The sequence below is a fragment of the Eumetopias jubatus genome, unplaced genomic scaffold (assembly GCF_037043125.1).
Source record: "Eumetopias jubatus isolate StellerSeaLion01/CBP00866 unplaced genomic scaffold, mEumJub1_p1.0 scaffold_3, whole genome shotgun sequence".
Classification (NCBI taxonomy): domain Eukaryota; kingdom Metazoa; phylum Chordata; class Mammalia; order Carnivora; family Otariidae; genus Eumetopias; species Eumetopias jubatus.
Genome location: NW_028274809.1, coordinates 36,131,206 through 36,158,447, shown reverse-complemented (window position 1 = coordinate 36,158,447; position 27,242 = coordinate 36,131,206).

Sequence of the window (27,242 nt, the reverse complement as noted above, 5' to 3'; positions counted from 1 at the left end):
TCTGCAAGTTCATGAGTACAAAGATTGACAGTAAAACAAAGACTTAACATAGTACTACTTTCCTTATTATTTAAGAGAAAGTCTAAATGAAATATCCACTACTATAGTTAAATCCGAGTTACACAGACAATGAGGGTTTTTTCGGTTTTTTGTTTTTTGTTTTGTTTTGTTTTTTTGGTAAGTTGGCTAAATCATCCAAGCCAAAGCCTTCATTAATGTTCACTCAAGTAAAATTTCAAGACTAGAACTATAAAGTTGAAGTGAAACATATTCTAGAAGTGTTATTTGGTATGCCAAGGAACCCATTGGACAAATTTATTGGACAGTATGTAAGTGTTCTTGCCAGTTATCTAGGGCGGGCATAATCACTTCATCTGGAAGATCCACCCATCGCCCACATTCACACTCACACTTCCAATCTATAGGTCTCTCTTGGACCAAAGAGATGCTGGAGGCTTCGGGCTCTGTCACTTGAGAGCAGAACAACTGCCCAAACGTGGGCTGGGTCCTGCGGCACCTTCAGGATACACCTCCTCCTTCAGCAGGCCCAGCACTTTCCTAGCCAGGTTACGTTGTAAATCACCAAGTTACTGGTCTGGCAGCCTGTGGGCAGGCAGGGTATATATTCTAAGTGGGGTGCATACTGGGCTACAAAAAAGACTGCATCGTGTTCAAGCGAGAAGAGAATGCCAGCCTTAGATGGGAAGGACCATTTCTGCAGGTCTAAAGAGTCCAGATAAATACGGGAATTCAAGATTTTTGAGTGTATCACCCCACAGGTCTCTATTCCAAATCTCAGGGTCCCATTCATTCCCAGCCAGGGCCCTAAACTCAATGCATCCAAACTCTCAGCATTGATAAATGAATTTGTGCGATGCTCCGTGGCCCTTATTAGTTAAGTTCAGGTTCTGATCCTTAGCCTTTTCTGCCCTTCTACTATAGGAGCTGAGAATATCCTTATATGCTAGCAAGTAGGCTCACTTGGTGAATAATTATCCTCTAAACTTGTCTTGCTCCAATGTATCAATGGCTCCCAGCAGTCTGATTCCAAAATCCTTATAATTACTATCTCAAATTCCAACAGTACATTCCAGTCTACACATATTCCTTCCCTGCTTACCACCAGGTAAAGTGTACAAACTGCACCAAAACTGTATGCCAGGGGGCTATCAGTACTCCAACTAACACCAGCAGTGGGGGTCCTCACTGTCAACCAGTGGCACATGACTCGGCTCCAAAATCTGTTGCAGATTGTGTTCCTGGGGAAAAATACTCTGAGTCTCTGGGACTTGTATGCTACGGGCTTATTGAGGAACACTGTCAGAAACACTAGCTGTCAGGGGTAAAGGCGCCAGGATTAGGCAGAGGGAGTTTAAACGTAATGCAGTTGCAGTAGAGCCCTCAGCCCATCCACTGGGGGTTGGGGGAGGGAACTGGAGCCAGGAAGCTCCCTCAGAGTTGCCCCAGTTGAAGCAAGGAGGCCAGGGCTTTGTGGCACACATCAGGCTCTTTCCAAAGAGGATGCATGACTTGGGCAAGGCAACTCTCTTTGACTGGGGACAATTCCCAGGGGGAAACTCATCTGTGAGCTGTCAGCCACCAACTGTCCTAGCAGCTGGGAACTGAGGGTTCCCGGAAAGGGAGCTATGAGTGGGTCAGTATCTACTATGCCATGGAAGAGGGGTTGGTAGCCAGAGAACGGTTAGAACACACAGAACACATGCCTAGTTAGCTAGAAGTGATGGAGGAGCCTCATATTCATTTGAACAAAAATAATAAAAGTACTTAAGGCTATTCATCTGAAGCTCAAAATCAGGACTTCCCAACGATATTAATGACATAGCAAGGTTGCTCACCATTGTTTGCCCTTTCATGTTCCCTAACTTATCTCTTCTCTGTTCTGCTTCATTCAGTGTTAGAGCATATTATTGTGTCTTTTCACAGATCTCAAATGTGAGTGATGTGAATTATTATATATCATCAGATACTTTTCTTTCTATAAGGGTCTCTGAATCCTTAAAGATTCTTAAATTGTAGCGCTTTTCACTTGTAACCTGTATATTATTTCAAATTACATTTTTATAAGGTTTTAGCTATTACTGGCAGTAATGCACATGATGGGATTTAATCACCAACAGAAGAATAACGTTGCCTTAAACAATTTTTGTGTTACATCCTTGATTGGGAAGTTGTACAATGACCACAGACATGAATATTGTCTTAATTCTTGTCTAGGACAACAATCGGCGGCCTCCAGCCTTATTTATAGTGTATAATTGGGGGGAAGCATATGGTGGCTCCTGAACTTTAAGAGAGGATGTCACTTAACCTGTGTCCCAGTTGCCACATCACTTGATTAAAGCTTATATTTTTTTGGCTCTTAAGTATTTACATATATCCCCACTTAGACCTAGAGACCTTTGAACTTTTGGAATCCCAGTTCCATATTTTTATTTGTGACATAGTTACTCCCAATATTAAATGACATCTAACTGGATTCTGAGTATCACAAGATCATCTGAGTCCACAGTCACAATTTCTAGGATAATCCTTCCTATGATACCTATTTAATATACATTTGCCATATTTCTTCTTTTTAAAGATTTTATTTTTGAGAGAGAACACGTGCACAAGTGGAAGGGGAGAGGCAGAGGCAGAAGCAGACTCCCCACTGAGCAGGGAGCCCGATATGGGACTCGATCCCAGGACCCTGAGATCATGACCTGAGCCAAAGACCAATATTTAGCCGACTAAGCTACCCAGGCGCCCTACATATTTGCCATAGTTCATCAATTTTAAGGTACATATTTTTCACACTTTAACGTCTTTAAAATCAGGGTATATCATCAAATTGCTGTTGGCCAGCTGTCAGTCTTAAAACGTTACCACTGCTTGCACACTGTATTAGTTTTCTATTGCTGCTGTAACAAACTGCCATGGGCTTTAGAGTCTGAAATGGGTCTCCCTGAGCTAAAATCAAGGTGTTGGCAGAACTGTATTCCTTATGAAGACCTTGGAAAATTTTCTTTGCCTTTGCCAGTTTCTAGAGGCTACTCTCTTTCCTTGGCTCATGGTCCTCTTCCTCCACCTTCAGACAGGTCAAGTTCTCACACTGCATCACTCTGACCTCCTATTCTGCTTCCCTCTTATGCATTTGCAGATCCTTGTGATTGGTTTGGGTCCACAGGGATAACCAAGGACAGTCTCCATATTTTTAAGGTTGATGGACTAAGAAGCTTAATTCTAGCTTCAGTGTTAACTCCCTTTGGCCATGTAACCTATTCACAGGTTCCAGGGATTAAGACGCAGATAGCTTTGGTGGCCATCACTCTGCATACCGCACACGTGTCTATCAAAACTTGCAGAACTGGTGTCAGAGGTTTGGAAGAACATCTCAGAGACAATAGTGAAGCATTCTTTTAAAATATTCTGCTTCTCCAAGACTCTTAATGTCACAGAGTATATTTTGTGGGGGGAGGGAAAAAAGTGAATATCAATGACTATGATCTGAAGATGACTCAAAAAAGTCAGACTCTGTCTAGGAAGAAGTTTGGGGGAATATCTCATCTAATTTATTTCATTTATCCATTCCATTTTATCTTGCACAAGAATAATGTATAATTAAAAATCTCTATCTAAATAAGTCCAAAAGCACTCAGTGACTCCATCAAATGTAATTATATTGGTATCATTGGAGTCCTAGAAGAAGAAGAGAGAGAAAAAGCAGAAAATTTATTTTTAAGAAATAAAAGCTAAAAACTTCCCTAATCTGGGGAAGGAAACAGACATCCAGATCCAGGAAGCAAAGAGAATTCCCATCAAAATCACCAAAAGCAGACCCACACCAAGACATACTGCAATTAAATTTGCAAAATACAGTGATAAAGAAAAAGTCTTTTTTTAAAGATTTATTTATTTATTTTAGAGAGAGAGAAAGAGAGTGGGGGAGAGGGACAGAGGGAGAGGGAGAGAGAGAATCTCAAGCAGACTCCCCCCTTAGCATGGAGCCCGACAAGGGGCTCAATCCCACAACCCTAAGATCATGACCTGAGCCAAAATCATGAGTTGGTTGCCTAACAGACCGAGCCACCCAGGAATCCCAAGAAAAGTCTTAAAAGATGCAAGACAGGGGCACCTCAGTGGCTCAGTCAGTTAAGTGTCCGACTCTTGATTCTGGCTCAGGTCATGATCTCAGGGTCATGGGATCAAGCCCAGGTTGGGCTCTATGCTCACCAGGGAGTCTGCTTGAGATTCTCTCTCTCCCTCTCCCTCTGCCCATCCCACTGTACTTTCTCTCTCTCTTTAAAATAAATAAATAAAAATCTTTAAAAAAAAAAGAAAAAGGCAGCAAGACAAAAGAAGTCAGTAACTTACAAGGGAAAACCATAAGGCTATCAGGAGATTCTTCAACAGGAACTTGCAAGCCAGAAGGGAGTGGCATTGTATATTCAAAGTGCTGAATGGGAAAAATCTGAAGCCAAGAATATTCTATCCAGCAAGGCTATCATTCAGAATAGAAGGAGAGGTAAAGAGTTCCCCAGACAAACAAAAACATAAGGAGCTTGTGACCACTAAACCAGCCCTGCAAGAAATATCAAAGGAGACTCTTTGAGCAGACAAGGGAAACCAAAAGTGACAGTATAAAGGTGGGAACACAAAGGCAGTAAAAATGACTATTTCTGTAAAAAATGAGTCAATGAGCTCACCAAAAAAATATATAAAATTATAAAAACATACACCTAAAATGTGGAGAGGAGAGGAGAAAAGAATGGATTCAAACTTAAACGACCATCCACTTAATATAGACTGCTATATGCAGAAGAGGTTATAAATAAACCTAATGGTAACCACATATCAAAACCACTAATAAACATGCAAAGAATAAAGAGAAAGAAATCCAAATATATCACTAAAGAAAATCAGCAAAACATGAACCAGAGAAAGACAAGAAAGGATCAGAGAAAAGCTCCAGAAACAACCACAAATAATAAAATGGCAATAAATACATATTATCAATAATTACTTTGAATGTCAATGTGATAAATGCTCTAATCAAGAGACGGAGTGTCAGAATGGCTTAAAAAAAAAAAGACCCATCTATACGCTGCCAACAAGAAGCTCATTTTAGACCTAAAGACACCTGCAGAATGAAAGTGAGTGGATGGAGAGACATTTATCATGCAAATGGATGTCAAAAGAAAGTCAGAGTATCAATACTTATATTGGACAAGCTAGACTTTAAAACAAAGACTGCAACAAGAGACAAAGAAGGACATTATATAATAATAAAGGGGACAATCCAACAAGAAGATAAAACAACTGTAAATATTTATATACCCAATGTGGAAGCACCCAAACCCATAAAACAATAACAAACATAAAGGAACTAATCGATAATAATACAGTAATAGTAGGGGACTTTAATACCCTACCTACATCAATGGACAGATCGTCTAAGCAGAAAATCAACAAGGAAACAATGGCTTTGCATGACACACTGGACCAGATGGACTTAACAGATATATTCAGAACTTTTCACCATAAAATAGCAGAATACACATTCTTTTCAAGTGCACATGGAACATTCTCCAGAATAGATCACACATCAGGCCACAAAACAGGCCTCAACAAATTCAAGAAGATCAAAGTCATACCATGCACCTTTTCTTACTACAACACTATGAAACCAGAAGTCAACAAGAAGAAAAAAATCTGGAAAGACCATAAATAAATGGAGTTTAAATAACATGCTACTAAACAATGAATGGGTCAACTAGGAAGTGAAATAAGAAATAAAAAATACAGGGAAACAAATGAAAATGAAAACACAACAGTCCAAAATGTTTGGGATGCAGCAAAAATGGTTCTAAGAGGGAAGTACATAGCAATAGAGGCCTACCTCAAGAAGCAAGAACAATCTCAAATACAGAACCTAACCTTATACCTAAAGGAGCTAGAACAACAAAGCCCAAAGCCTGCAGAAGGAAGGAAATAAATCATTCAGAAACTAAAACAAAAACAAACAAAAACAATAGATCAATGGAGCCAGAAGTCGGTTCCTTGAAAAAAATTAATTATATTGATAAACCTCTAGCCAGACTTATCAAAAAGAAAAGAGAAAGGATCCAAATAAATAAAATCACAAATGAGAGAGGAGAAATCACAACTAACACCACAGAAATACAAATAATTACGAGAATATTATGAAAAACTATATGCCAACAAATTGGACAACCTAGAAGAAAAGAATAAATGCCTAGAAACATATAAATTACCAAAAGTGAAACAGAAAGAAATAGAAAACTTGAACAGGTCAATAACCAGCAAAGAAATTAAATCAGTAATCAAAAAACTCCGAACAAACAAAAGTCCAGAACCAGATGCTTCACAAGAGAATTCTACCAAATATTTAAAGACTTAATACCTATTCTTTTCAAATTATTCCAAAAAATAGAAAAGGAAAACTTTCAAACTCATTCTATGAGGCCAGCATAACCCTGATACCAAAACCATATAAAAAACCACCAAAAAAGAGAACTACAGGCCAATATCCCTGATGAACTAGATGCAAAAATTCTCAATAAAATACTAGCAAATGAATCCAACAATACATTAAAAAAATCATTCACCACAATCAAGTGGGATTTATTCCTGGGTTGCAAGGGTGGTTCAATATTCACATATCAATCAATATGGTACATCACATTAATAAAAGAAAGGATAAGAACCATATGATCATTTCAATAGATGCAGAAAAACCATCTGACAAAGTACAACACCCATTCATGATAAAAACCCTCAACAAGTAGATTTAGAAGGAACATAACTCAACATAATGAAGGTCATATATGAAAAACCCACAGCTAATATTATCCTAAATGGGGAAAAACTGAGAGCTTTTCTCCTATAGTAAGGAACAAGACAGGGATGTTCATTCTTACCACTTTTATTCAACATAGTACTGGAAGTCCTAGCCACAGCAATCAGACAACAAAAAGAAATAAAAGGCATCCAATTCAGCAAGGAAGAAGTAAAAGTTTCACTATATGTAGATGACCTGATACTATACATAGAAAACTCGAAACAACCAATCAAAAAACTTCTAGAATTGATAAACGAATTCAGTAAAGTCACATGATACAAAAGCAATGTATAGAAATCTGTTGCATTTCTATACACCAATAATGAAGCACCACAACGAGAAATTAAGAAAATAATCCCATTTACAATTGCACCAAAAATAGTAAGATACCCAGGAATAAACCTAACCAAAGAGGTGAAAGACCTGTACTCTGAAAAGTATAAAACACTGATGAAAGAAATTAAAGATAACACAAAGAAATGGGAAGACATTCCATGCTCATGGACTAGAAGAACAAATATTGTTAAAATGTCTATACTACCCAAAGTAATCTACACATTTAATGCAATCCCTATCAAAATACCAACAGCATTTTTTACAGAACTAGAACAAACAATCCTAAAATTTGCATGGAACCACAAAGGACCTGGAATAGCCAAAGCGACCTTGAAAAAGAAAACCGAAGCTGGTGGCATCACAATTCCAGACTTCAAGTTATATTACAAAGTTGTAGTCATTAAGACAGTATGGTACCGGCACAAAAACAGCTACATAGACCAATGGAACAGAATAGAAAACCCAGAAATGAACCCACACTTATATGGTCAATTAAACTTTGATAAAGCAGGAAAGACCACCCAATGGGAAAAAGAATATTTCTTCAACAAATGGTGTTGCGAAAACTGGACAGCTACATGCAAAAGAATGAAACTGAACCACTTTCTTACACCATACATACACAAAAATAAATTCAAAATGGATTGACGACCTAAATGTGAGACCTGAAACCATAAAACTCCTAGAAGAAGTAGGCAGTAACTTTTGACATTGGCCATAGCAACTTCTTTCAAGATCAGGAGGCAAGGGAACAAAATCAAAAATAAAGTATTGTGACTACATCAAAATAAAAAGTTTTTGCACTGCAAAGGAAACAATCAACAAAACTAAAAGGCAACCTATAGGATGGGAGAAGATATTTGCAAATGGCATGTCTGATAAAAGGTTAGTGTCCAAAATATATAAAGAACTTATAAAACTCAACACCCAAAAAATGAATAATCCAATTAAAAAATGAGCACAAGACATGAATAGACATTTTTCCAAAGAAGACATACCGATGGCCAACAGACACATGAAAAGATGCTCAATATCACTCATCATCAGAGAAACACAAATCAAAACTACAATGAGATACCACCTCACACCTGTCAGCATGGCTAAAATCAGCAAAACAAGCAACAACAGGTGTTGGAGAGGATGTGGAGAAAGGGGAACCTCCTTGCACTGTTGGTAGGAATACAAACTGGTACAGCCACTGTGGAAAATGATATGGAGGTTCCTCAAAAAGTTGAAAATAGAACTACCCTACAATCCAGCAATCGCACTACTAGGCATTTACACAAAGAATATGAAAATAATAATTCAAAGGGACACATGCACCCCTATGTTTATAACAGCATTATCTACAATAGCCAAATTATGGAAGTAGCCCAAGTGTCCATCGACCAATGAATGACTAAAGATGTGGTGTGTGTGTATATATATATATATATATATACACACACAATAGAATATTACTTGTCATAAAAAGAATGAAATCTTGCCATTTGCAATGACATGGATGGAGCTAGAGCATATTATGCTAAGCGAAATAGTCAGAGAAAGTCAAATACCATATGATTTCACTCATGTGTGGAACTTAAGAAACAAAACAAATGAGCAAAGGGAGAGGAGAGAGAGAGAGAGGCAAACCAAGAAAGAGACTCTTAGCTATAGAGAGCAAACTGATGGTTACCAAAGGGGAGGTGTGAGGGGGATGGGTTAAATAGGTGATGGGAATCAAGAAGTGCACTTGTTGTGCTGACTACAAGTGTTGAGTCACTACATTGTATACCTGAAACTAATATTACACTGTATGCTAACTAACTGGAATTTAAATAAAAACTTTAAAAATAAAAATAAAGTAAAGAAATAAAGAAGTGCAAAAGCAATCTTTACATAAGTACAAAATAAAAATTCTAAGTGTTAAGAAGTATGGGTATTAAAGAGGGCATGTACTGAATGGAGCACGGAGTGTTATACACAAACAATGAATCACGGAACACTACATCAAAAACTAATGATGTAATGTATGGTGATTAACATAACATAATAAAATTAAAAAAAAAGAAGTACTGAGTCACTGAATGATGTAACTGGCGATCTTTTTTCTCCATAGTACAAAAAATAGTGCTATGACCTAGGCTCAATGGTATCTTAGATGGAATAAAACACATTACATATCCACAGATAGCCAATTCAAGTATTTTCATATTGACATAAAAATATAAATTATATGAATATTTATGAACAAATTTATATTTTTTCCAAGGACATATTTTTGTCTTGTATGCCTGTGGTTATGGTGTCATGACCACTAAATATAACATTAGAATTATAAGCACTGAATTTTTTTATTTCTTGTAAGGAATTTGATTTCTGCATTAAAGAATAAGAGCCAAAACATTATGAAAAGGTAGTATGAACACAAGTTCGCAGATAAGGTTCATAAATACAAGGGCTGTAAGAAGGAGAAAGTAAACAGTGTCCTGTAAAAGACAAAAGTTTATTTTTCTCTCACATAATAGTGTTAAAATGAGAGGCCCTGGCAGGGATGCAGCTTTTCCCATAGGACTACTCAGGGACCAGCTTCTTTCCAGCCTATTGATCTGCCCTCCCCTAGAACAGCTCTGCCCTTGGCAAGAACCAAGGGCTGGTAGAACTGTATTTTAGCTGAAGGAAAGGCAAAAAAGGAATTCTAGGGAAAGGGATTTTTTTTTTTAAGTAGAAATTTTAACAGGGCATACTCTATTATGATCACAAATAATAAAATTAAAAACTAAATAATAAAAGGGTGACCCAAATCATCTTAACAACTTGGAAATCTAAAAATTTCTTAAATAAGCCTTAAATAAACCCTGAAGATGAAGTAAAAAGAGAAATTAGAAACCACTGGGTCATAAAGCCTATGAGATATAGCAAGATCTTTGCAGGGGAAAATTTAAGGCTTTAAATTATTTGTTTTTATGGAAAAAAAGCTTAAAGATAAAGAAGCTTAAAAATAAAGAAGTGCTCCCTCTAAAAAAACTGGGAAAATAACCAGTAAATAAACCTAGAGAAACTAGGAAGCAAGAATAAACAATAATAAGAGGTGAAATTAATAAAATAGAACACACAATGTAAAGGTTAAATACATCATAAAAAGTTCGTTCTTCGGGTACCTGGGTGGACTCAGTCGGTTAAGTGGCTGGCTCCGGCTCAGGTCATGATCCTAGGGTCCTGGGATCAAGCCCCATGTCAGGCTCCTGGCTCACTGGGGAGCCTGCTTCTCCCTCTCCCCCGATTGTGCTCTCTCTCTGTGTCAAATAAATAAATAAAATCTTTAAAAAAAAAAGTTCATTTTTGAAAAGATCTAAAATGTGATTTAAAAAAAAAGACTCAAAAACTTTATTAAAGATAACGGAAAGATAACCAAGAAAAAAAGCAAAAAACAATGTATAATAACCACAGATACAAAGAGATAAAAATTATGAAAATACTGTACATAATTCCATAGAAAGGAATGAGTTTGAAAATCTGAAGGAAATGGACACCAAATCAACCTAAAAAGTAAAAACTTGAATATGGTAATTACCACAGAAGAGAGCTATCATTTTGAGTCACCAGGGCAATATGGCTTTATCCAATCTTCAAACAATTGTAGTTGTGAACTCATTTAAATTAGTCTAGACTATAGAAAAAGACGGAAAGCTCGCAAATTCATTTCATAAAGAAGCAGAACCTTAATATCAAAACCTAGTAAAGATGGTAATACAAGGAAAAAAACTATAGATCAATTTCACTATGAATATAGGCAAAAGTCTCAACAAAGCAATAGCAAAAAGAAAATCAACTTGTCAAAGGACTAGTATGACCAAGGATGGTTTATTCAAGGAATGCAAGGTGGCTTAATGGTAGGAAATCTATCAACTCAATCCCTTATATCTACACATTAAAGAGGACAAATCATTAAAATCATTAACGAATGTCAAAATGTTATTTGATATGACTCAGCAGTCCTCTCCAATTATAAAAACTAAGGATAACAGCAATAAAAAACAACTTATAGTACAGAGTGCTTATAAAAAATCAAGAGCATATATTATCCTAAATAGAAAACACTGCCACCACTTGAATTAAAATTAGGAACATAGCAGATATGCTCATTGTGTTATTATTTACTGTCTTGGTGATTTTTAAGGAAAATAAATAGCTGACCTAAAAATTGGACAAGAAGATGTAAAACTGTATTTTGTTGGTAACATGAATGCATAGCCAGGAGCCTATGAGAATGCAAGTTAAGAAAAAAACTCAGGGGTGCCTGGGAGGCTCAGTCAGTTAAGCGTCTGACTCTTGATTTTGGCTTAGGTCAGATCTCAGGGTCATGGGATCAAGCCCCACATGGGGCTCTGCACTGAGCATCGAGTCTGCTTGAGATTCTCTCTCGCCCTCTCCCTCTGCCCCTCCCCCCCAGCTTGCACTCTCTCTCTAAAAATAAAAAAACCTCAAAATTAACAAAATTGGCAAGACAGCTGGATATAAAATAAGTATCTATCAACATGTTTTCTTCAGTTAGGGATCTAAAAATGAAAAAAATATTCTATTTACAGTTGCAACAATAAAATGCATAGAATAAATTTTCCTAGGAAAAATGCAGGACCTGTATGAAGAGGACCATAACACTACTGAAATTTAAAAAATAAGGTCTGGCCAGGGAAAGGACATACCAGGTTCTTGGTTGGAAAGACTTAGCTCCATAAAAATGTCAATTATATCTTTTTTTTTTTAAAGATTTTATTTATTTATTTTGACAGAGAGACGGAGAGAGAGGGAACACAAGCAGGGGGAATGGGAGAGGGAGAAGCAGGCCCCGCGCTGAGCAGAGAGCCAATGTGGGGCTCGATCTCAGGACCCTGGGATCATGACCTGAACCGAAGGCAGGTGCTTAATGACTGAGCCACCCAGGTGCCCCAAAAATGTCAATTATATCTTGTAATGTCATTCAATTAGAATTTCAACAGGGTTTGTTTTGGGGCAGTGAGAGAGGGATTAGATAATTTTATTTTAAAATATTTTTGAAGGGTTATGAAAAACAATTTTTAAACTTGTGTATAGCATAAAATGCCTAAAAGGCAAAGAGAGCCAACAATGGATATAGAAAAAACATATTTGCATCAGAGATGATATACAAAGGGATATCCATAATATACAAAAAGACCTCACAATTTGATTTTTTTAACAGTAAATCTAGTAAGTGGGCAAGGATATGAATACACAATTCTTAGATATAATTTTTCAATAAACATATTCTTTAAGCTCATCCAAATTTTCAACCAACAAATTCACTAATAGGAAAATTCAAATTAAAGTAACATTGAAACCTTACACCTATGAGAGGAGCAAAAACTAATGAGAATTATAATAACTTATTGCTGGTAAGGACAAGAGGAAAAGATACTTGCAAATACTGCTAGGTATAAATGTAATGTGTTACAGTTCCTTTGGAAAGTAATATGGTAACTTCTATGGAAGTTTAAAATACATAATATATTCTTTGACCTTTCAATCCCAACTTCTTGGAATCTATCCCACAGAAATAAAAAACCACCAGTAAGTGAGGACATATGTACAATGATTTTTATTGAAGCATTATTCATAGTAGAAAAAAAAAATGGAAAAAAAATGGTTAAATAAATTATGGCCCATTCACAACATGGAGTATTAAGTAGCTATTAAAAGGAATAAATAGGAACTACTGTATATCAATTAATCTGGAAGGATTCCCATGAAATCCTGCTTTATTTTTGTACATACATCTATAGGTCTGTTTATAACTGTATGAAAATGGAGGAAAAAAATAAAAGACTACACAACATTTGTTAACAGATTACTGGGATGGGGCAGGAAGAAAGAAGAGAAGAGATGTAGGAATCCAGCAAAAAGAAAAGGAAGACTTTAAGAATGTGTAATATGATCAAATTATACATTTATGCTGTTATAAAATTGTATGTGTATATACATTTTTTAATAGGAAAATTTAAAAGTCACCTATTGGACTGTGATTGAAAAAACATGCAACTGAATTAAGACCCAGGGGAAAGACAACATCATAAAGCACTACAATTTAGTCACTATGGTAACTTGCAAAGTATTTTTGCAGAGCTGTTCTCACAGCTCCCACACGTACAATCAAAACAAATATGCTAAACACTAAAATTTAAAGAGAATTGGTCATTTTATGTGTTGTATTAACACATTTAATAGTGTCATTGTACATAATGTGAAATTTATGTTAAATCCATATAATATTATACAGTCAGGACCATCTATTTTGTTTACTTTGATGACTGGTTTTCAAAGGACTAACAGTATAAAGAAAAACTTTTGATGCTATAGTACAAAGTAATGAAAGAGAACACAAGCAAATATAAGGTGTTCCTTTCAAATATATACATACACACATCCATGTATGTCTACACACCTATTTACATATACGATATGGCATAGTATATGGTATATTTGTACATACTATCAGCTTTTAACAATCCCATCTCTTAGGTATGTTAATTTCCATAATGGTACTAAAAGAATGAACTATGCTACCCCTATTTATGTAGATAAATGATGTGGAGTTGATTTCCATTATGAACTTTGCCTTTTTTCTCCTTACAATTTTATACGTTAAAAAAAAAAAAAAATCCCCACTGTGAATTTTGTTGAAAAGGAAAAACCCAAAAATAACCTAAAAATGGTAGAAGATGGAATTTGGGGAAAACTATAATTTTTCTATTATACTTGATGAACTGTTATCAATTTTCACAAATACTTGAAATAGGAAGTCCCAAAGCAATTGTACGACAAAGTCTCATAAGGTAGTAGGTCTTTTGGTAAATTTAGAAATAGCTGATGCTAGATGGATCACAGACCTATACCCCTGAAACAAATAACACATTATATATATAATTTAAATTTTTTTAAAAAAATAAATAGCTGATACTAGATTTTAAAAGTACAAGGAAGATTATTTCCCACCAGAGATCTCACTTCTATCCAACTATATCTGGTATTCTCTTTGCCTGAAAGTCTCTGTCTCCTTCTTCAAATTTTACCTCCTCCTTCAAGAAGCCTTCCCAGACTCGCTCCACTAGAGAATTTTTTGCTTTCTATCTATCCTCACTTAACCACTGGTGCTATGAGTGGTTTGCATATTCTTCCCCAGTGCTATGAGTGGTTTGCATATTCTTCCCCCTGCTTGGCTGTGAGCATCTTGAGGGGGAAAAGAAAAAACAAGGTCTGGTATTTTCTGGACCTTCTGTGTTGACTGCACACATGCCTATCAATGGCTCATTTATGTATCATTTATTTCCCATATTTGTGTTCTTGCTCATATTTCATTCTTTAATATTCTCAACCTTCTCAGCAATCTGTGTTTCCTGCAAAACTGATTGTCTTTCCCTCTGATGCTTTCTTGTCTCTACAGTCCATTTATGCCCAGCATAGAGATTTATCTCCTTCTTGTGTCCATGCACGGCTTCAAATTGCTCTCTAATTACTCCATATGTGCATACTTCATATCCAAAGCAAGATCCTAAACAGAATTCATGGGAACTATTTTAAAATTTTTCAAATATCCTAGTACCAAGCATAAGTAATTTCATCATCGATTCTGCTTAAATTAAGGAACATACCCTTCCCCCCCCACCAGATTCTCACTGTACCATCAAATATGTTATTAAATTTATAATTTTCTGATTTGTATTTAATGGATGTATTAGGGAGCACACACACAAAGACAATGACCTCAAAATGTGTCTGGCATCACACAATGGTGACAGCAGACCCTGGGAAAGTGATGAAATGAGCCTTTCTTTAGCACCCTAGAAGAGAAGCCAAGCTCTGTCCTCCTAGAGACGGCCCCTGCTCCTAACTACCACACTCATACATGGGGAATTCACATTTCCAACTGCCTGCAAGTATCTCCTTAGAAACATGACGAAACTATTCTGGAAATGATACATGAGGTTGAAAAAAAAAATAATAAGTCAGGTGAAAGACAAATAAAGAACAAATAACCCAAGTCATAATTCTTGTTTAGTCTTCCAGGGAAACCCTCTTGAGAGTTGATGCAAGTCGCCTGGGAATAGATAAGGGAGAGGGATATTTACTCGAGAAGCAACTGACAGAAACATAAAATATAAATGAATGTTCATTCTCAATTTTAAAAATAATAAAATTACCAAAAACAAACTAGACAACAAAGAGGGTATGAAAGTATTTTAAGTTTGGTGTAGCATATTTATACAGACATTTTGCCCTCGTGAATCTTTACCACAAAGTCTTATCCACTCTACAAGGCTAATCATGATTTCATTACAAAGAAAATTAAAACTCTAAGCCAGTTTTTGATATAGACATTTTCATTAAAAAAAAAAAAACAGAGTCCGGTATCAAAATATATGTGTAGCACACATGAATGAAGGCAGGGTCTAAATAGCTGTTGGAATGATATTTATTCCCCCTAAACATATGGCATTGACATCAAGAACTTACAACTACTTGGGCCAAGACCTAAAACCAGCTGTAATGTGAATCTGCTAAAGTAGAGAAAATTGCTGTGTTGCATTAAACTTCAGTTTCTTTCCAGAGCTATTATTTTAACAGATACTCATTATGTGTGCACTTCACTTCATTATCACTTCTTTCTCTGTAAGGTTAGTTCAAAGTGTAGGACCAAAATCTTACAGAAAGAAGCAGCAGAGCAAGTAAGATCTGTATCTCTAATGAAGCCAGTAGAAGATCACTTTTCCACACATCAATGTTCAAGTGAATCAATACTCCAGCTGATGTGTCTTAAATAGATAGAAATCATTACACTTCATCACTGAAAATACAGATGCCCTAAAAAGTGTATAGTTCTGGATAAATAGTAATGGATATTCATCTTATCATCTGTTTGAATACAGATTGGTAAAGTTGAGAGCTGGCAAATTTTTAATACATTTTCAAAGCTGCTTAAAGAAGCTGGGTGGTTTTTACTCATACTAGTGGGCTGGCTATATCTGCGTAGAACCCGCATTCCTAATAAAGTACATAAAAGTTTAAAAATAAAAAAAGCATTGTGGCCAAAGCAAATATTTCTCATTTGAGAGGAGAACAGAGTCCTGCATTATGGGGATCAGTGGCCCTGTGTGTCCAAACTTACAAGATAAGAGTCACATTTCCACTTCTCTGTGATAGAAAATCTTGCTGTTTAATGAAGCCAATCAGAGGTTGGTAGCCATTTATTTTTCTGTATTTTTCCAGTATAAAATTCAGCCTTTCTCACTAGTTAAGAACATTAATATCTGTCACATTTTGAAGCTATTTAAAAAATTCACTCATGTTGCCATTTCCCCATGCATTTTACCCTCTTGGAGAGACAACAGCATGCATGGAGGGACTTTGGTGTAAGACTGACCCCAGATCATATGCTGGCTCCACCATGCAAAGCTCTATGGGCCTGAGCAAGTCACTTCATTCGTATAAAACTGTTTTTCCAGGATGGTACGTACTTGAGAATACTCCCGTAAGTTGTCTCTTACCCACTTGTTATGCTACATCAGACATGATCGCTGAATACAAGGTGGCTAGAGAGAAGGGTTTTTCCTGCTTTATTCTAGGGGTCTTACTGCCTTGCCTTTCTTCCCATACCAGCACACTCTGTTCTTTCTGCCCTGTCTCTGCTCAAAAGGCGTCTTATCAATGAGGCCTTCTCTGACCACCTTACGAAAAGACAAATGCACTCCAGGCCTGATTTCTTCTTCTTCTTCTTCTTTTTTTAAGTAAGCTCTATGCCCAACATGGGGATTGAACTCATATCCCTGAGATCAGGAGTTCAAGCTCTACCAACTGAGCCAACCAGGCACCCCTGAGACCTAATTTTTAAACAGGACTAAAAATAATCCTACTCTGCTTTATATTCTTATGTGGCGCTTAGCATCTCTGACAGATTTTCTATTCCCTTGTTTATTTGTAGACTATCATTAGGCAGCAAGTTCCCTGAGGGCAGGGAGCTCTGCTTCTTAGAACACCATCGGACACACAATAGATCCTCAACAGTTATTGAATAAATACTGTTCTGGGAAGAATAAGCTGCCTCCTGCCAGGTAATGATCTGGAAATGCCAGAAGACTGGCACCTTTTCCAAATCCCCTGTTGGATCTCCTTCAAAGATGGGGACCTCTAGGCTCACCTTCAGGCTGAAAATGACAATGCAGCTTGAGAAATGCTTGTCCCTCTGATCTGTCAGTGCACTCGTCTATATCACACTGTCATTCGCCCTTCTCTTACTTGTTTGGATAAGTGCCATCTCTCTTAATTTCATGTTCTTAGGGAAAAAGCACCATGTCTATAGAACTCTACCACCATTAACTTTTAGGTGCTTAACAAATGCTGAGACGTGATGATCTTTGCTTTGTGGAAAACATGCAGCCCTCTTAATTTTGGCCTTAAGGACAATCTCTACTTTCTAGAAATGGTATACAACATATTGGGAGGTATCTTCAATCTCTTCCAGAGATTTATGTTATGAAAAGGATACAGCAGAACACGTGGAAGTGATTTTAAATTAAGTGATTTTAAAATTTTAAACAGGATTAAAAATGATTTTTTACTTTTTTGTTACTGTTATTTAAAAATCTTGTGTAAGTTTGTCACGGTGACAATAAAAACAATGAATATACCAAATAATTCAGAAAAAAACAAAATTTCATCTGAATTATTTAGAATTTTGCTCCAAACTGCTATTTTCCTATATGTCATATTAAATAATGAACTAAAAAATCAATAGTAATCAAAATATACTCATTTATGGACTTATCCTCAAACTGAAGCGTATTTCTCTAGCAAATAGTACCATCATTGGAGTTAAAATATGTGAACTGTATTTATAACACTCACATATTGTATACTACTTAAAACTGACTTTATTGAATTACAATTAAGAGACTATTGACCTTCTGGATGTTGAGCGCACTTGGTTTTAACTTTAAACAATCAACTCTAGGTCAGTCATTTCTTCAAGTCGATGTCCAGATTTTAATGGATAATTGAAGATTTCAGGTCACATACTCATAAGCTGATTAATTGGTGACTGACACAGTCCCTGCTGCTAAAGTCTGGATCAATGGCAAATTTACTCATATTACAAAATTTGTTCATGCAGTGGTTTCCTTTTGCTAAGTACTATCCTTAAAACAAAACAAAACAAAACACCCCAATCAGCTTACACCAAAATGCCCTTCTGGCTCAGAAAACAAGCAGTAAATATTTAATAGCCTTTTAAATGCCTAATCCTTTACAAAGTAAACTGTATTAAATTGTGGGACGATATGCTTTAAGCCCTCATTGACCAACTCCACACCATGAGATCTAAATGTTAGCAGTACCATTCCCTCTTCTTGCAGCTTCTCAGGGAACTGGCACTAAATATTCCAGAAAAAAAAAAAGTAAAACATAAACAAATGCTACATTTTCTCTTATTAAATATTAGGGTCACAACCACAATTACAGCAATAGAGCATTATTGATGTGTAGTATGTATGCTCATAAGATGCAGCAATCATTTTTAATGAGAAATATAATGTTGAATAGTGATGAAAGATATACTTTCTATTTCATTTTCAATCTATGTTCATTAAAATAGTGGAGGCTAAATCTTATTTAAGTAGAAATGAATTTCAAAACACAGGACAAATGAATCAATTTATATAACAGGTGAAATTCCACAAGATAAACATATATTTACTCTAAGTAGAAAACTACATATTCCACTGTCTGGGTAGGAATACCTGAAATTTCATGCAATTTTGAATGCCTTAATTCTTTTTTTATTTACTAAAAAGTCACACACCCAAAATGCTATTTTAAAATCAAAGAAATCTGTTCTGAATCTCATTTTACTATTTAATAGAGCAGCTGAAAAATGACTTAAAGATGTGACCATATGGTGTGAAAATCCAGAATCAAGGAAAGAATGAGATACTATAAACATGCAAAAAGCAATAAAAGGAGGCAACTCTAAGCTCAGTTAATGAAAAGCTGATGATGGAGACTGTCTTTTATTGATGACATTTGAGGACAGTGACTCACTGGTGTTTTCCAAAACACGAATTCTCCATTTCAAGTGTTTGAGAGATTCAGCTAAGTCTCTTTCCCTCTGCCTGGGATTGTTTGTACAGAAAGACTCCACAGAATAAATTACTGAACCTTCCAGCACAGCTCAATTAACTGAATAAAGCAGGGAGAGAAAGCTCCAATCTGGTAGCCACAGAACAGAACCTGGCATCATTTTTGCTTAAAGAGTTTCCAAGTGGATCATGGGGCATTTAAAAGACAGCCTGAATTTAAGAGTAAAGATGACAGGAAAAGGTAGGAGCACTCAAGCTAACACTTCATCCTCTGCTAATGTTTCCATGGGAAGTCAGAGTCAGGTGTTTGCATTCTGGAGTCATTTTACTGCCTGTCCTTATGAAGAATTTTGGTGTCTCCACCCCGTTTCCCCAACATCACACACCAGCTGAGCCAAACTTTGTGTTCCCTAGAAGTTCCAAACAGCTCCTTCCTTTAAATGTACCTCTGTAATGGAAGTTGACTTCAGGCAAGAAAATACCAGGTCAGTTGGTAAGTGACTAAACCATCTACGCCTAGAGAGTTGTCTAGTTCTGACCCACCACAAGGACTCTGAATTCAGTTATTTGCACAATAATTTATTCAACAAAAATTTTTTGATGCCAGACATTGGAATTACCAAGGTGAACAAAGTAGTCTCTCTTCTCAAAGAGCTCACAGTCTAGCAAGGAAAACACCCTTGCAAACAAAATTTATAATAAATGAGTTAAGTACACCAGCCAAGGTGTGTAGGAAAGTTTTCAGAGGAGACTTCCGAATTGGGGAAGTGCTACAGGTTCTGCTGAGTTTTAGTTTACTCGTGTCCACAGAGCAATTTTAGATTTAACTTCTTAGGAAACATGTGGATACTTTAAAGCATGTGAGATGTTTCCCCTGCGTCCTTAAAAATGTGACCCTTCCCAGCCAACCCTTCCTCTTAATTCCAGCATGTGGGTGGCAGAGAGAGATCAGAAGGGACTGCTCTGAGGTTGACTTGCAGAACAAGGCACTTAAGACTCTGCCCCTTGGCTCTCCCAAACCACTTGGTGACAAGACAACAATAAAGGAAGAATAATGCTAACAGTTGTAGGGTTTGCTTACACATTAACAACTATTGCCCTCGACCGTACATGATCCCACAGTCAAATAAGTCAGTAGCTGGGAAGGGGGAAAACCACAACGAAAAGGCTGAAAGCCCCACATTGTACCAGTGGTGTTTTCTTACAAATAGAGGACATCCTCATCAGTAGCAAGTGCTGAAAACACAAAGAATGACTGAAAGATAGGAAGAGTGGGCATTTGAGAAAGGAAAGAGATGTTTTTGAGAGTGAGAGGAAATCCTGACACACCAACCTGACCCCCCCTTCCCCCCAAATTTCTAGGTCTCCTTTCAGCCAACTCCCTCCTGCCTGGGGAATCTGGCCTCATTCCAGTGGCAGTGCCCTAATGTGCTACACCAAAAATAAAACAAAGGATACCATTCATCTTATTTTTCAACAACTGGTTTCTTAGTTTGGAAGAAAAACTTGGCAATCATAAAGCTAAGTTTTTTATTTTTATATATTTTCTTCTTAGTGTCAAAATAAACTGAAAGAGGAAAAAAAAAAAAAAAAACTTGCCCAGTGGTAAGAAAAGAAAAATACACAAAACCCTTCAGAGCTCAGTCGGCCACACACTGCCATTCGACTGACACCAAAGCGTGGAATGCAACACTCTCAAGCTCTCCCAGTCCAAAGAGCCGCCTGCCTTCTGCTTCTGTAAGATGTGGCTACTTAGGGAAATTCAAATAGGCTCCCAGTGTTAACTATGTTGCATATTTACTTTAATCAAAGTGACATTTCCCAGATGGTGTCATCCAGAAAACCTCATCTGAAATGGGAAGCATAAGAGAACTAAGTTGCACATTCCAGGGAAAATTGGATACAGGTGTTTCCCCATTTTAAGATGACTCAGTTTACGAAAATACAGAACTACGAAACGGATGCACTTGTGGCATGAAAACTACCACACCTACCACCTTCGAAATGGGTCCCTAGTACCCAAAATGGGTACCAGACATCTGTATGGGGGGAGTGAATGAGCAAATAATAACATCTCTCCAGGACCAACTGCAGAACCCTAACACACTTGGGGATGAATTCTGAGCCTAATGTTTTGTGTTCCTGGACGCCTCCTCTGCCTGGGAGGAGGAAAGTGAGAAAATGTTTGAAGCATGAAGCTGTTCTCAGGTGCCTCTGAAAATTAGTAAACCTAAAGGAACGAATTCATTAACTGTACATGCTGAGTCCCTATGTTGTAAACAAAACAGCTTCCTTCATGGAGGCTGAAGCACAGTGATGACATTCTCTTTAATAATTCAATAATTGTGATACGGGCTATGAAAGAAAGGATGGATGAGCATGAATTTATATATATAAATATATAAATATAACTAACCTGGTGGTCTTAGAAGACTTTTTTAAGGAAATGTCTCATTGCTCCAGACACTAGAGAACAATATGTAAAAAGCATGAACTTTAGGAAGGTCAGACCTAAACCTGGTCCTACAATCCACCAGCTGTATGACCTCAGGGTAACCTCTCTGAGCCTCAGTTTCTGAACCCATACAGCAGGAATAGTATCAATCTCAGATGGATGTTGTGAGGATTAAATAAGATAATGTACGAGTCAAGTACGCAAATGTATTCAGCGCACAGGTGCAGATCCAGGTTTCGGCAAGGCCTGTAACTCGTACAATGTTGAGTGCCATCTTTAAGAAAAATAATCATATGGTGACAGATGTTACTGGACTTGCTGTGATGATCATTTTACAATACACACAAATAACAAACCAATATATTATACAAGTGAAACTAACATAATGTCATGTCAATCATACCTCAAAAATAAATAAATGAAAAAAAATAAGCTCATAATTGAATTTAGAATGAGAAAATAAATCACAATAAATTACACATTTTTAAAAGCAGAGAAATATTATCATTGTAAATTCCTAAAAAATAATATGACATTTTTATGAATTATTCTATAATATTTCTCTACGTTTTCCACATTTTTATGGCAGCATACCCTTTGATCACCTATTCAAATGACAATGATTTGTCATTTATATAAAGAGAATATAAAGCGAATTCATTCTTTTTCCTAGAATGGTTGATAGAAATCCATTTATAATTATTAATGTTTGGAATGCAACTTCCCACACAGACACAGTTGCTCTTTGTAGTTCTACCAGAAATTTGTTTCCCCCCCAAAACAGGAATTTTGAGCAGTTCTATTTCATATAATTATCATGAAAAAAGGAAATAACCTAGTGTATTTACAATTGTATACACTACATCAACACATATATATTCTGCAGAACAGAGTTTCTGTTTTGTGGGTGGGCATTATGAAGAACCACATCCTCTGCTTAGTGTTTTACGCTACTAATAATTGGAAAGATTTTCCACAGACTGGACTGTTTTTCCTCCTGAACCTTGTTTTTCCTCCACAACCTATGTATTTCTGGTACTGGCACCAGAGGACACATTCATTTGTGACAATCTCTGGCCCTGCTTTGTGGTGAACCATCACAGGGGGTGAGAGGGTTCCTGAGGGCCATTCCTCCAGTGCAAGAGCTGGCACTAACTTAACCATGTATGGAAGTGACTATGAACCACATACATATATCCTGCTAAACCCAAATTATCTTCGGCTCAACTTCCCCTTTAACTGGGTCCAAAAACGCCCATGGCTACTCCTAGAACCAGCTATGTAATTTGTGGGACCCGGTGCAAACGAAAATGAGGGTCCTCTTCTTAAAATGATTCAGAATCTCAGTGACAGCAGAGCACTTTAAACCAAGCACAGGATGCCGTGCTGCTGCCCAGGCTGCAAGCTCCATGAAGCTGGCCCTGGTCACTTTACTGCTACCTGTCAGAAGAGGACGTTTAATGGAGAAGAGACAGCAGTTTCAACAAACTGTGGCTAAAACAGCATGCATTTGCCAGTTTTACAAAATCATACAACCTTATGAGCTTATTACCAGGGCCTGTCCCAGGCCTCACAAGGGTGGGGTACCTGTGGCTTCTGTGTCATCAGCATCATGGTAAACCTGCACCACTAAAACATAATAGGTGCTCAATAAATACCGTGACCGACGCCTAAGAGACTGTGCCGTCTAGCCAACACAACAAATGAGAGATGAATAAAACACTGCCACAACTTAATGTGTCAAGTCCAAAAAACATTATTGCATAAAACGTGGGGATGTGAAGCCAAAGCAAAAGAAATAACCCAAGTGACTCTATCCGGTCAGGCAGTCTGGAGTACCGGGGGGCTGGCTGCACGACCCAAACCCACCTGGTCCTAGCTGCAGTTTTGGCACCATCTGGTGGCAATTTTCTTCCCTGATTTTAACACTGAGGGGGACCATTTTAGATCCTGTGGCTGACTTGGCTCTTTCAGGACAGTGGGAGTGATTTCAGGAATCTCCTAATTAATTGGAGCAAGTTTTGTGCCTCGGTCTGGGAAATTCCATGGGGAGAAATCTAGGGGTGTTGGGGCCTCATGCTCTTCTGTTTCCTCGCTTGATGAGGCAGGGTTGTGCCCGGTAGCACAGAATCGGGCCTGCAGAGGAAGCAATGATAGTCCAGGGGAGGAAACTATGAAATTAGATGCTGATGCATCTTCCAGATACAGGAAGGAATAAATGGGCAAGAATTCTGTATATTCTAGCTGTGTAAAAGACAGATCTGGATGAAATTTTAAGTGAGAAAAGACTATAGAAGCACTAGAAAGAGTCTAAGGTCTGGGAAAAAATGTCAGGATTCTGAGGTGGAACTATCCTACAGAAGCACCATAGAAGGGGAAGATCAACCAACTGGATGTCCAAATCTAACCGGATCACCAGAAACTAAAGACAAAAGCTGACCAGGCCTAGCAGGAGAGGCCTGGAGTTCTGAGGATCTGGGTTCAAGGGTACTGTGTTCAGGGTTAGAGCGGCGACATAAATCTACAGGATATGAGATATGGTAGGAAGGGGCTCCTGGTTGACCCAGTGGGCAAAAAAAGAACGTGGGGAATTTTATTACTTTATAGTCACCTACTCCAGAGAGTTGTAAAAATCACATAAGAGTACCTGACACTTACTAGGAATTCAATAGAAGGTAGCCACAATTAATGATGCTAAAAGGGTTCTCTAAAGACTTCTGTTCCCATATGTTTCTATCTCATCTTCCTTTTATCCTTGTGAAATACTGGTGTGGATATGGTGAAGGAAGATGAACTATGGAGCATAAGTTTGGGACAGTGAGTAATACCAATTACAAAAAATTCTTTATACTCACTAGAAACAATACAGTTTTATAACAGTAAGTCATTACTAGACTGTATCAGTAACAGTGATGACTTTTTTCCCAAAGAAGTTGGTCTTCATGAAGATATAGGCACCTAAGAAGTTAGGAAACAGTGACTGGCTACATATGTGGTTTCCTAAGAAAAAGTTAATGGGATGCTACACAGAAGGTTTGGGAAAGGTGTTTGGCAGGGAGTCTACCATCAGCTAAAAAGCATCATCTACCTGGCAGGGGAAGATGAGTACAAAAGGAAAGACACATAACCGTTATAACAGAAAAGAATTTAAGTTTTAGGGACGCCTGGGTGACTCAGTGGGTTAAGTGGCTGCCTTCGGCTCAGGTCATGATCTCAGGGTCCTGGGATAGAGTCCCACATCGGGCTCCCTGCTCAGCGGGGAACCTGCTTCTCCCTCTGCCTGCTGCTCCCCCTGCTTGTGCTCTCTCTCTCTCTCTCTGACAAATAAATAAAATCTTTTTAAAAAAGAATTTAAGCTTTAAAATTTAATATTAGTCTACGCTTTTAATTGTAGAATAAGCTATTCCATGAAAGACATTCATTGGAAAACTCTGCCCAATAGTTTACCATAATACTTCCCACCTTTACCCCAGATCAATATTCAGACTCCCTATTAGCTGAAGGAACAGCAAGACTGTCAAAGGGAACATAGGACTTGACAATAAAGAAAATAATGAAATTATAAGAATAAAATGCTAATGAGAAGGTGAGTAATCTTCAATGGGCTGTTTTTAATAAAACTATATTCAAACTGCATATTTTCTGCCTTGTTCTCCCTTTCTTCGATTCGGTGTGCTGAGAGATTTATTCCTGACAGGATCCAGTCCGGGAAACAGAAACCCCATTAAGTATTTCAAAAGAGATAACATAAAAAATTGGTCAACCAAAAGTTGTTAGAGAACCAAAAGAGCAAAGACAGGAAAGGGTACCCCAGACATCCAAGGGCAGGAAGCAGTTTGCCCTCAGGCACAAAAGGAGGGGGCTGGGGTTCTCAGAGCCTAGAAGCTAGAGGAGAGCCCTTGCCCAGAGCCCAGAGCCCAGAGCCAGGGCTCAGCCGCTGCGGGGGCTTCTGAGGAACAGGATGAGGTCAGTTCTGAAAGTGTCAGGAAAAAAAGCTGGACTCTAGAAGCAGGAGCTACTACTCTGTCAGTTCAAGAGCCACTGCTGCGGTGGGGCTGCCAGAAACAGTAAGCAAATAGGAAAGCGCAAGCCCCCCTCTCGTCCTGCAGCTCGGCAGCCTCCTCATCCAGCACTGGCGGGGCCCAACAGGAAACCAACCAGCAAGGAAGAAAGAGGACTTGCAGAGTCCCAGCGGTATAAAGCAGCGTGTGGAAGGGTGGGCGTGTGGCCGAGAGACAATAGCTGGACGACGCACGCACTACACATTTAGAAAGAGAAATTTATTCCATGTTTAAGTCTCTGACTCACATCTTAATTTACCACAAACTAATTTGCCTCAAAATACTGCGAACAGGACAAAAGAAGTGGCAGGGTTATCCAACATGAGACAGAGTCCCACAGGGCCACGCTCGCCAGGACCTTTCCTTACACCTAAGGGAAGTATTCTAATTCTGTCCCAATTGTTCTTTCCTATGAAAAATGGGCTCCCACGAAGCCATATGCAGGCCTGCTTAAAACAATAAGCTTTTCTAACCCCCTGAGCACAACACAGGCCGGGAGCATGGTCTGGATGCTTATCAAACAAGTTCCTGAGCTGTTCTCTGAAGTTTCTGGGCAAGTACAAACAACAGAGTCAAATAAATGCCTTTTAAAAGCAAGGCAGTGGAGCACGTACCCTGTCAGTGAGATCCTCATATCCCCACAGAGTAAACAGTAACATGAGAATATTTATACTAAACAAAATTGTATATCAAGCCTGCTTTGGCTCAGCCAGAGGGAATGATAAATTCCTTGCAGATCTCTCATAGAGTGGTCCTCTGTGGGCCATGGACGCCACTTCCAAGACAGTGCAAACCAATTACAGAGCAAGGATTTTCATTATGTTGAGGAATGAAAATATCATCCCCCGCCATTTTGTTTTATTTTGCAGTGATATTTTATTTAGCCCACCCCCCTGCCCCTTATGTTGAAATAATTTTAATTTATTGGTGAGTCAGGCCCAAATTCAGGTTGGAAACAAAGGACGGCCCTCCCCGCAATAATGACAACAAAAGTCCTTATCACCCTCATAACCTAGCTTTCTGCTTTCCTTGTCCTTCTTCTCAGAAATGAAAAGTTGAAGTTTAAAGTGGGATAGAAGAATAACACCAAAGAGTCGATAAACTGTAAAATCTATTTGCCCGCATCAATTTTGTTCTATTCGCAGCTGGCACAGGTCACGGGCAAAGCCCTTGGGTAGGAGCCAGAGGTTAGACGGGCTAGGAAGCCACACTCCATACAATGTTCACTTTGTGGTCCAACGAAAAGAAAAGTACTGCCGAAACATTTCCACAAACCATCAGTTTGCTTTTATGAGGCCAGTAAGAGAAAAGGTTAATAGGAGTCAGGGTGTTTCTTAGCTCATTTTGTCAGATTTTCTCAACCCAAGCTGATAATCCTTAGTTGTTACAGACCCACCCCA